At 41.5% G+C, this 12,310-nt stretch overlaps 1 non-coding gene across 1 annotated transcript; it reads right to left on the bottom strand.

Moving 5' to 3' along the window:
• Window positions 1-10,099: 10,099 nt before the first annotated feature.
• On the bottom strand, window positions 10,100-10,171 carry TRNAS-GGA. The gene has a single exon. It is a non-coding gene; the product is annotated as a tRNA-Ser (tRNA).
• Between the last annotated feature and the right edge of the window lie 2,139 nt (window positions 10,172-12,310).

Raw genomic sequence — 12,310 nt, 5'->3', positions numbered from 1 at the left:
TTAGCTATGTATGCGTCAATGGCCCTCAGACACACCGACAACCTCATTTCAGACCCTACATCATAAGGGTAGTGGTTCCTTGCTGTGGCAGGAAGCAGCCACACTGCCCATGTAGGCTGCAGAATGAGTGGATCTGATAGCCATGAGCAGCGGACACATGCCAAAGGCTGGATCTCCTGTGCTTGCTCTCTCCTCTTGAGCCTCATGTGCGCTGCATGTTCCAAGCAACCTGAAATCATGTGGTCATCTCTTCCCTCGGCGGTACATCCCCACCTTTTGACCTTGGCCACACTGCAGTTATATCTATCCTGCAGCCCAACCCGATCACCATGTGAAACACCAGAAGCCACCAGAAGCTGAAAAAGGAACAGATTCTCTCAAAGAACCTCCAAAGCCAGTGGGGTCCTGGCAACAACTCGATTTTCACTCAGTGAAACTGATTTCAGGCATCTGGCCTCCAGAACTGTGAGAATATAAATTCCTCTTGTTTTATGTTATGGAATGTGTGATAATTTGTTACAGCAGCTACAGGAGACTAATACATACTCTGTGCAAGAGGAGAACATATTTCTTTGCAAAGTTGGCTATTTATGCCACAAAAACCACCATACAGGATTATGGCAAGATTAAATGAGATAATTCATATAAGGTAAAGGAAAAGGCAACTTACTCTTGCCTGGAGAATCCTATGTACAGAGGAGCCTGATGGGTTACAGTCCATGGGGTTGCCAAGAGTTGGACATGATTGAAGCTACTTAGCACGGAGCATGGAAGGAAGATAACTCAATTTACAGGTAACTGGTTAAATATAAATGAACTTCTAAAGTCTGAATATGATTTAGGTCTAAGAAAGAGTTGCTTACATTTACAAGTAGTTGTACTACTTGTATATTTAATGTACCTTTTAGAATGCATTTTTATGGGTTTTGTCACATAAACAGAAAAGGTGGAATTACAGTACTTTAACTGAGCAATGCCCATGAAGGCCTATAGCATGTGTGCACACCATCACTAATGGAAGTGAAAAGAGTGGAGAGATGGGGGAAGCTCTGAGAATTGCTGCTCTAAATAGAATGTATTTGCTGCTGCTGCTGCTGCTAAGACGCTTCAGTCGTGTCCAACTCTGTGCGACCCCGTAGACGGCAGCCCACCAGGCTCCCCCGTCCCTGGGATTCTCCAGGCAAGAACACTGGAGTGGGTTGCCATTTTCTCCTCCAATGCATGAAGGTGAAAAGTCAAAGTGATGTCGCTCAGTCGTGCCCGACTCTTAGCGACACCATGGACTGCAGCCCACCAGGCTCCTCTGTCCATGGATTTTCCAGGCAAGAGCACTGGAGTGGGGTGCCATTGCCTTCTGCAGAATGTATTTAAATCCATACAATTAAATAAGCCACTGACTGACAAAATGCTTCAGGAGCTCTGAAGTGTTATGTTTGCTCTTTAATCTCCTCTTTCCTCTTCTCCTTCTTTGTGCATATTATTAGTGACTCTATGAACTCATAGGTTGCTTGGGAAGATGGGAGCAATGGATAGGCATTGCTGGAATGGAGGGAGAAAAGTTAACATTTCCTTCAGCTACCTGTTTTTCTGTTTCTGATTCTTAAAATAGCAAACTGGAGAATAAATTGAAAACAATATTCTTGTGTGAAGATCTATATTTTGTGTGCATCCCATTCATCTCTTCTTATCTTTTCACTTATGGACACTCAAGAGTTAACTGTATGCATTTAAGTTGTTAAATATATTGTGTGATCAGAAGCCCTCTGAGAATGGTAACCTAAAAACATTTTTTAAAAAAATCAATTTCATTTTCTCTTGCGCTAGTGACATATGTACGTGATCAGTTACTAAAATCTGTAACATTTAGTCAGGGGACTTCAACTCTAATCGCACAATAATTTTTAGCTTTTCCCCCTTCTTTCACCCTCAGAGGGTCTTAAGTGTCTATGCAATCAATCTACCGAAATAAAATCGTCTAAATAAAAATATTAATACAAAAATGTATGACACACATATCAGTACATTCTGGTTTAGCTAGAGGCAATGAAAATTCTAAGTTGGCTTATTTTTACATTTTTAAGACCCCCTACCTCACCTAGCTACAATAATCAGAAATGTAAACATTCAATTAACAGCAGTAATTATATTATACATACAATTTAGCTGTTCATCCTTTATGGTGAGTCAGGTACTAAAACAAATATTTTAGCTGTTACCTCATTTTTTAAATTCTTCCAACACATTGGTGAAATAGCAGTTATTACCACCATTTTAGACATGAGGAAACACATACCCAGAGAGTTTAAATGATTTGTCCAGGACGAAAGAGCTGTAAATGTCAGAATCAAATGTTTCAGCAATGAACTTTCTGATCTCAGAGCCCATGTCCTTAACCACAACAAGACTGCATAGCAAGACTGGACAATCTGGATAATCTAGAGTAAGTAAACCTCCTTTCTGTCTGTTGGCAAAAGAAGAGGTAGAGACAGGGGGTACAGAACTAATCTGGTACTATGAACATTTTCAGAGTAAGCTCCCAATCAAGACTTTAGGTTTTAAAAGGTCCTAGTTTTATTTTTTTTAATCTTTTCTCACATAAGTACTGAATTTAATTCCACCTTCCAATAAAACAAAAAAGAAAAACTCATACCAACAACACACTTCTAGTTTAGGCGACCTTTCCCATAAGAAATGTGAATTGCACTGGTGTATACATAAGTTCTTTATATCAAAAAATGCCTCATTGTACTAAAAATTAAAAAAAAAAAAAACACACCTGATCTTTCCTGGTACTGAGAAAGCCAATTTCTAGGATATCCCAGGGGCCTACCTTATTTTCCTTTGCTGCAGATTGACTGTGATGTCACATTTACTAAGCCCCTGACCCAGGGCGTTTTATCCCAGGGAATTAAACAAGTTCTCCTGTTCCTATCTCTTAATTTTATTATTCTCAAGGAACCTCAGAAAAAGAAGAGCTCATAAAGGTTAACTTAGCCAAACCATCAGCAATTATGTAAATCTACCTCTATTCTCCTCAGAATGGACAATCTCTTCTTATACATTCATTCATTCATATGTAATAATCATCTAATACACATTATAATGTGAAAGTTTGAATACTTGTCCTTCAAAGCTTTCCAAGTGAATTAGAAAGACAGGCTTGGACTTAAACCCAGGCCCCACTGTCTCCTAGCATGATATTGGACAAATGACTTAACTTCTTAGATCTTCAGTTACCTTATTTGACTTCATGGAATAAAAGTACTGTTCCCTAAGTGTATTCTCAGCAAATGACTACTGTTGTAATCTTTACTGAAATGTTGTTGGGTAGAAGACTCTGGGAAAATTAGTTTCTCTTTGCCTCAGTTTCTTCATACGATAGTATTTGGGGCAGATTAAATGAGTTAATGCAGGAAAATGGTGCCTGGTACACAATGATCATTTAATAGGAGTTATTTCAGATCGTTTCCCTGCAGAAGGAAATGCCGACCCACTCCAGTATTCTTGCCTGGGAAATCCCACAGATAGAGGAGACTCACGGGGGTCACAAAGAGTCAGACACAACTTAGCAATAATGATCTATTGCAGATTGTCATATTGAGTGAAGCAAGTCAGAGAAAGGCAAATATCATATGATATCACTTACATGGGGAATCTTAAAAAAAAATGGGTACAAATGAACTTATGTACAAAACAGTTACAAATGTACAAAATAAGCTGATGGTTACCATGGGGTTGGGGGAGGGGATAAATTAGAAGGTTAGGATCGACATATGTACACATATAAAATAGATAACTAAAACATATATAAAACGGGCAACTGATAAGCACCTACTGTATACCACAGGGAACTCTACTCAATGCTCTGCAATTGCCTCTATGGGAAAAGATCTAAAAAAGGAGTGAATATACATATAACAGATTCACTTTGCTGAACAGTAGAAATGAACACAACATTGCAAATCAATAAATATTCTGAAAATAATGAATTATCGTGATGTATTTTTATCAAAAGTAAGTCAAGTTCACATCTATGCATGCATCATTGATCTTTAAAGCAAGGGACATTTCAAAGCAGAATGAAGTAAGTTAAGACAAACTGCTTCAGGGAAATTTGAAATGAATTGTTTGGGAATTTACAACAGAGTGAGCTTTTCTTCAATATGTTAAGACTGTGTGGAACTAGAAAAGTCTGCTTAAATATAGATCTGAACTATCGCACAACATAATGGAGTTAACAGCCACAATTCAGAAGCAATTTTTCCTGGGCTTATGCAGTTGAAATATATTTTTTCCCCTTCTTTTCCATCTTGGGGATTTGTAGGAGACAATCCTTCATGGAGTTCCAGTCAGCTGTCAACATTGAAGTATGATATTTTCCACTTAACTTTCAAGTTATTGATGGGCAAAACATTTCCTCAACTATTTTTCAGCTTGAAAAAAAGCTTTTTAGTCACCCTCTCATAATTCAGTAAAAGCTGTTTAGAATGTGTACACAAGTGTTCTTTTGTATGTGTGTGCTTAAATGATGATCATGTATATGTTTTTGCAGTCAATTTTTGAGTGTGTTTATAAAAAGCACACCTAACCCTTTCATGTTGTGTCACTGTTTATAAATTAATGTTGTACATGTGTTTGTGTATACACAATATGTCTATTGTTATGTGTATTTCAAATTTTTAAGTTCTTTCTCCCTAGTTAAGTGAATTTCAATGTATTTGCTTCATATTTCTGCTTCAATTTTCTGCTTAATAAAATCCCTTGCATATAGAATAAAGATAATAAACAGTTGCTGAATACAAAATCATGAATGAAGTTTGCTGGACATGTGTTACTTGAGACACTGAGGAAAAAAGATAAAATGATTTGCCAAGCATTTAATTCAAGTTGCACACCTACTAAATTCATAGTAACAAGTTAAATGCTATAGATAGATGTGATGGACAGAAATGGTTGAGTCCTAGCATTGTTTCTGGGTTGTAAGATAAGGTGAGGTTAAGTCTCCATGATCTGCAGGATAAGTCTGAGATAAGAGAATAGAATTAGGGTATGGTTTGCTAAAATGCTATGAAATTACTAGAAGTCAGAGAATGGTCCAAATGTCAAATGAAAAGGAATGTATATAAGATAGGAGCTTACAAGGTGAATTTAATCACTACTAACAATGTTTGCAACCTTGTATAAGTGGTTTCAGCCTCTTTAAAACATCAGTGTAATTATTTGTAAAACTAGAGGTCTAATTCATGTGCTGTGCTTAGTCATGTCTGACTCTTTGCAATTCAACATATTGTAGCCCACCAGTCTCCTCTGTCCATGGAATTTTTCAGGCAAGAATACTGGAATGGGTTGTCATTCCCTACTGCAGGGGACCTTCCCAACCCAGGGGTTGAACCCAGGTCTCCTGTGTCTCTTGCATTGGCAGATGGATTCTTTACCATTGAGCCCCTGAGAAGCTCTGGGAATATCTTCCTTAAGCATTTCTCCACCCTACTATAAGCTGAAATAGTTTGCTATACAAGTTGTTTGTTAATTTGGTTGTTTGAGACTGTATAACAACCCCTCCAAATAAAAGTTTATGTCTAAAAAATAACCACGATTCTTTGAAGTGATTGGACTCAGCCAGGCAGTTCTGCTCCATGTACTATTGACGGTTGCTATAGTTGTTTAAGGGATTAATTGTGTTGAAAACATAAGATTGTTTATTTTCATAAAATGAAAGTGAAAGTCACTCAGTTGTGTCCGACTTTTTGAGACCCCATGGACTATACAGTCCATGGAAAGCTCCAAGTCAGAATACTGGAGTGGGTAGCCTTTCCCTTCTCCAGGGGATCTTTCCAATCCAGGGATTGAACCCAGGTCTCCTGAATTGCAGGCAGATTCTTTACTAGCTGAGCCATGAGGGAAGGCCAAGAATGCTGGAGTGGGTAGCCTAGCCCTTCTCCAGTGGGTCTTCCCAACCCAGGAATCAAACCCAGGTCTCCCGCATTCCACATGGATTCTTTAGCAGCTGAGCCATTATCTTCATGGCTGGTGATTAATTCTGACTGTTGGCTGGGAGCTCAACTAGGAACTCCAACCATATCATCTTTATATAGCCTATCCTTGGACTATACAGAGCATGTCTGCTGCTGCTGCTGCTGCTAAGTCACTTCAGGCGTGTCCAACTCTGTGCGACCCCAGAGACGGCAGCCCACCAGGCTCCCCCAACCCTGGGATTCTCCAGGCAAGAACACTGGAGTGGGTTGCCATCTCCTTCTCCAACGCATGAAAGCGAAAACTGAAAGTGAAGTCGCTCAGTCGTGTCCGACTCTTAGCGACCCCATGGACTGCAGCCTACCAGGCTCTTCCATCCATGGGATTTTCTAGGCAAGAGTACTGGAGCGGGGTGCCATTGCCTTCTCCATAGCATGGCATATAGGTTCAAAGATAGAGGTTCTCAAACATGTGTTCCAACAGGCCGCAAGTGAAAGCTTTCAGTCACCTTAATAACTAGGCATTGGGCAGCACAGTATTACTTCTGCCACATTTTAATGGCTGAGCAGTCAGTCTTCGTGTTAGTCAAATTCAAGAAGAAGAATAAACTTCAACTCTCACTAGGGAGACAGGCAAAAAAGTTGTGGACATTTGAAAACAACCCACATTTTTGTTCTCTGACTATAAATTACTTATATTCATTTTACTTGCAAAATATTCTCCCTCTCTTCCCCACACTTTCCTAGTCTTATCCTACAATTTGACATAACACCAAGAACGGGGTTTTGCCACCTAAATGAGATCTGGGCTTTGGGGATGTGACTCTTCTCTCTATGAGACCCAGTGAACCGCAGAGACTAAGCTGACCTCCCTGCACAGCCAACATAACAGAGGGAAGTGGGGACAGGAGGACCGCAAGCCACTCCCATCCGATGCTCTGCTTATAAATGTTTGCCAACCATTCTCTGGGGGTAGGAAGAGTGCTGATGTGTGGAATTTGCTGATTTTAGTGGTGTAAATAGTCCCACTCTGGTCAATTTCAATATATTAACTTGCCATAAACTAGCCTGAAAAATTCTTGAGAATTTAACTATCGGTTCTACAGAACACTCTATCCAAACCAAGAAAAGAGGAGTTAGGAAATAGAAGGCATGCGAATGGTTCACAGCAGTTCTGAAATAAAGCTGTGCATGTGTTCACTATTAAGTAATGAAAGTGGTCCTCCATGACTCTTGGCTTTACTCTCTGGGCACTGGCTCTGCTTTCTCCATTAGCCTTCCCTTTCCACAAAGCAAACAAAATGTCCCATTTCATATCCACTTAGGATCAATAGTCTTCTTCATGCACATAGGAAGTTGGGGATCCACAAATATTTTCTTCATTTTAAACAGTCTCTGAGTCCTTTGAATTTCAAGTTTATAAAATGCCTTTTAAAATTGTGTGGTCACTTGCAGACTCCAAATTGTTAATTCTCTCCTGATCCCAAATAAACCCATCCTTGTTGGGAAAAAAAAAAAAATTGTGTGGATTTCCTGTGTATTCTGTTCAGTTCAGCTCAGTCGTGTCTGACTGCAACACCATGGACTGCAGCACCCCAGGCTTCCTTGCCCATCATCAGCTTCCTGAGCTTGCTCAAACCCATGTCCAATCGAGTTGGTGATGCCATCCAACCATCTCATCCTCTGTTGTTCCCTTCTCCTCCTGCCTTCAATCTCTTCCAGCATCAGGGTCTTTCAAAAATCTGAACCCAGAAACTAATTTGACACTGCTTCTTTCTTGCCTGTGCTGGGAGTCAGAATGCCACGAAACAATGCTATTGAGAAAAAAATGGTTCAAAAGGATACACGCACTGCAGTAGTCATTGCAATGCTGTTCACAATAGCTAAGGCATGGAGGCAACCTAAGTGTGTGTGTGTGTGTGTGTGTGTGTGAGTCACTCAGTCATGTCTAACTCTTTGCAACCCCATGGACCGTAGCCTGCCAGGCTCCTCTGTCCCTGGAATTCTCCAGACAAGAATACTGGAGTGCATTGCCATTCCCTTCTCCAAAGATATATATATATATATATATATAGGACTATTACTAAGCCTTAAAAAGAGGAAATAATGCCATTTGCAGCAATATGGATGGACCTAGAGATTGTCATACTGAGTGAAGTCAGACAGAGAAAGAGAAACATTATATGATATCACTTACTTATATATGGAATCTAGAAAGAAATTATATAAATGAACTAATTGACAAAAAAAAAAAAGAAAACAGATTCAGACTTAGAGAATAGACTTATGGTTATCAGGGGGAATCATGGGGGGAAGGGATAGTTTGGGAGTTTGAGATTGATACGTACAAACCATGAAATTTAGAATGGATAACCGACAGTGACCTGAAGTATAGCACAGGAAACTCTGCTCAATATTAACTTGAAAAAGAACAGACACATGTCAATGTATAACTGAGTCACTTTGCTATGCATCTGAAACTCTCACAACATTGTTAACCAAATATCACCATGGGTATGTGCTCAGTCATATCCAACTCTTTGTGACCCAAGGACTGTAACCCGTCAGGCTCCTCTGTCCGTGACGTTTTCCAGGCAAAGAACACTGGAGTGGGTTGCCATTTCCTACTCCAGGGGACCTTCCCGACCCAGGGATCGAATCCAAGTCTCTTGTGTCTCCTCCACTGGCAGGCAGATTCTTTACCACTGCAACACCTAATTAATTACACTCCAATAGCAAAAAAATAATTTTAAAAGAATCTTCGAACCCTTCCTTTCTAACATAAATGGTCTAAGATAAATACTGTTCAGAGTATTAGATGCCTTGTTGACTTGCTGAGAAGTATCACCTTAAACCTTCTTAAGATACTAACCAAGAATCTAACAAAAACTCTTGAGATTTGATATTGAAACCACATATCTTTTGTGATTATTTCCACTGCCTGCGCTCAGCTAAGTGGTTTTCTGTTCTGTGTGATGGTAACCGGGGTTATGGTCCGCTGGGAGCTTGATTTGAGGAGAATGCCAACGTTGGCTTCCTCACAGGGCTGTCAGTTGATGCCAGCTGTTGGCTGGGAGCTCAGCTGGGGCACTGTGGCAACACATGGTCAGTGTCTGTGTCTTGGGCTTCTCAGCCAAAGCACCGAGGCTTCAAGAGCAAGAGTGCCAAGAAACACAGGGAAGAGGGAAACGATTCCTGCCCTCTTGAAGACTATGCTTGTAACTGGTATAATATCACTCCTTATGCTTATGGTAAGTAGTTGCAGGGTCAGCACAGATACAGCGCAAGGGAGACTTAAAACTCCAGTTCTCAAGGGAAGAATGGAAACAGTTCTGACTGTCTGTAATCCGCAAGACAGAGGCGCTATCCTGCCTGTTTCATGGGACAAGAAACACTTCAGTCAGAGAGAATAACTTTGTTTCCATCATCTATAATGAGTCTGCTTAGTTTATACACGTGTGTGTGGTAGTCACTCAATCATCTGACCCTTTGTGACCCCACAGACTATAGCCCTCCAGGCTCCTCTGTCCATGGGACTTTCCAGGCAAAAATACTGAAGTGGGTGGCATTCCCTTCTCCAAGAGATCTTCCTGACCCAGGGATCAAACCTGGGTCTCCTGCATTGCAGGCAGATTCTTTACTGTCTGAGCTACCGGGGCAACTAGGTTATATGTGGCTGACTATAACTTGCTCTTTTTCACTTGATTGTTTTCACCATCAAAATGGGGAAATCTTTCATTCTGGAAAGAGGTTATGTGTGCATTCATACCAAGTGGCTTCAGTCACGTCCGACTCTTTGTGACTATATAAGCTATAGCCCATCAGGCTCCTCTGTCCATGGGATTCTCCAGGCAAGAACACTGGAGTGGTTTGCCAGGCCGTGCTCAGGGGTATCTTCCTGAGCCAGGGACTGAACTCCTATCTCTTAAGTGTCCGCACCAGCAGGCAGGCTCCTTACAACCAGCGCCAATAGGAAGCCTGGAAAGTACAGCGAACACAAAAGTGAAGTTGCTCAGTCATGTCCGACTCTGAGACCCCATGGACTGCAGCCTGCCAGGCTCCTCCCTCCATGGGATTCTCTAGGCAAGAGTACTGGAGCGGTTTGCCATTTCCCTCTCCAGCGGATCTTCCCAACCCAGGGATCGAACCCGGGTCTTCTGCATTCCAGGCAGACGCTTTAACCTCTGAGCCACCAGGGAAGCCCACTGAACACAATACCCATCTCAAATAACCATGAACTTGTCCTGGTGTCTCCTCTAATAATCCCCTCCTTATGGTTTCCATGTTGGATATAATGAATTTCATTCCTCATTTATTAACTATCATCACTCTTACGGCCAGCCTCCCTTGTTTCTGCAAAGGAAAGAGTATCTCATATGCAGGATAACTGGACATTAAACTTGCCTCAGCTGTTTTCTAAGTGACCTTGAGCAAATCAGTGAACTCTCATCAATTTTCTCATTTATGATACGTTAATAAAAATAAAACAAAATAACACTCTACTGTAATTAGATTGCGGAATCTTAAAAAAAAAAAAAAAGGTACCGATGAACGTATTTGCAGGGCAAGAATAGAGACACAGATGTAGAGAATGAACCTGCAGACATTGGGCAAGAATGAGAGGGTAGGATGAATCAGATTAGTACTGACAAATATACACTGCTGCTGCTGCTGCTAAGTCGCTTCAGTCCTATCCGACTCTGTGCGACCTCATAGCAGCCCATCAGGCTCCCCCGTCCCTGGGATTCTCCAGGCAAGAACACTGGAGTGGGCTGCCATTTCCTTCTCCAATGCATGAAAGTGAAAACTGAAAGTGAAGTCACACAGTTGTGTCCGACTCTTAGTGACCCCATGGACTGCAGCCTACCAGGCTCCTTCGTCCATGGGATTTTCCAAGCAAGAGTGCTGGAGTGCGGTGCCATCACCTTCTCTGATACTCGACCACCTGTAAAATAGATAGCTAGTAGGAACCGGCTGCATAGCAGAAGGAGCTCAGCTTGGTACTCTGGGATGAGCAAGAGAGGCGGAATTGCTGGGGGAGTGGGAGGAATATCCGGGACAAAGGGAACACACACACTCGCACACACACACATAGAGCTGATTCTGTACAACAGAAACTAACACAACATTGTAAAGGGATTCTACCCCAATTTTTTTAAATGGAGATTTTGATGTGAAAGTACTTTTGAAAAGTGTTGTATCATGTGGAGGATGGCTGCCCACTGACTAGGAACCCTTCTGACAGACCCTCTGGGGCTACAGATTGTGCTTGCACGGAATGTTGCCTGGCTGGTTGCAATCAGCCGGCTGACACTGGCTGTATCACTGAAAAACGGACCCTCTGTCCACAGCCACCTAGTGCACTATCGCCTTTGGGAAGCAGGCCACACATCAGTGGGGTCCCCATCTGTTTCAGGCAGCCAGCCAGCCAGCTCCAACCTGTCAACCAACCATCTCTAGCCCAGTTGGTCTCTTCATATTATTACCTCCTAAACCCCAGTAATTTCAATCTGTTTTGTTGATTGTTTAGATACTTGGTCTATAGGAACCAAATCATCAGTTTAACTAATTTTGATATTGGATCCACCAGGTGTGCCGGAGCTACATAGGCATGTGGTTCATACAGAGAGTGTTCCCTAGAGCTCTTTGGGAAGAAGACAGAAACTTTTGTAATGTGTGCCATTATTCCTTTAGGGTCAGTGTTACCACCACAACTGTTGGCAACTGAGAAACAGAATTGACTTTAGGTACAGAAAGAACGCTACTGAATCCCCAAGTATAAAACATCATCCTTTCCCCCACATCTTTATTTCCCTGGCCTAGTCCTTTATTTTCCTTGCCTGATATTCTAACCTTTTGCACTCTTTGGAAACTAAAGGTCAAAACAAAATTGCTGATTGACTCAAAATGGGAAATAATCATTAGCTAGCAATATAACTGAATTAACTGATTATTACTTGAGCAGTGGCTTTCTCGCTGAGTCCAGAAGGAAGAGAACAGAAGACAGGTAAGAGGGTCATTAAGGATGGGATAAAGGAACATGGCAGTTTTCACATCTGATAGGACAAAGTAAGTACACGGGAAGAAAGGCATCAGTCACTGGGTAAAAGTGTAGAACACAAGCCAGTGGGAAAAAAAGGCAGGTGGAGAAATGCATTTGATCCAAAGCTTCACAGCGGGCCTTCCACTAAGGAGATACTGTAGATAGAGTAGTAGGTAGACACAGCAGATAAGGAGCTGACATTGCTTGGGGAATGGTGGGAGGCGATTGCTCCAGCTTACTCAGAGCTGAGTGCTGTGTTTGCTGGCATCTATCATACATTCTTTAGGCAAAATAT

This window comes from Oryx dammah, unplaced genomic scaffold, assembly GCF_014754425.2.
Source record: "Oryx dammah isolate SB20612 unplaced genomic scaffold, SCBI_Odam_1.1 HiC_scaffold_1, whole genome shotgun sequence".
Lineage (NCBI taxonomy): Eukaryota > Metazoa > Chordata > Mammalia > Artiodactyla > Bovidae > Oryx > Oryx dammah.
Note: the sequence above shows the minus strand (reverse complement) of the source record. Positions and strands in the feature narration are given on the sequence as shown.